Source organism: Brienomyrus brachyistius, chromosome 16 (assembly GCF_023856365.1).
Source record: "Brienomyrus brachyistius isolate T26 chromosome 16, BBRACH_0.4, whole genome shotgun sequence".
In the NCBI taxonomy this organism is placed as follows: Eukaryota; Metazoa; Chordata; class Actinopteri; order Osteoglossiformes; family Mormyridae; genus Brienomyrus; species Brienomyrus brachyistius.
Window position 1 is genome coordinate 12,780,250 of NC_064548.1, and position 361 is coordinate 12,780,610.

The window sequence follows — 361 nt, forward strand, 5'->3', positions numbered from 1 at the left end:
TTTTTTGGTATCGGTTAACCATAACGAAACGGGAAGTTTACTCTTTTCAGTTTTACGGAATGTATTGCGAGGAATTTAAAATTGAAGTGCAACCGCTTCTACGCTAATGACATGTAATAGAAAAATGTAATATATTTATTAAATGTAATTATATTTATATAAAGACCCCTTATTTATAAATAGCTACTGTATATCTATTCTAAAATCCAGCTATAGCTATGCGATTTTCTGGGGGTGAAAATGATTGCACAAATGTTTTTAGGTATTAATTCAGGAATTAGCTGGTACCGTTACATACGAAATTAGCGGTTTCCGTCACCACGTGAGAAGTCATCGAGTTCATCCTATAGAGCCCGAAATT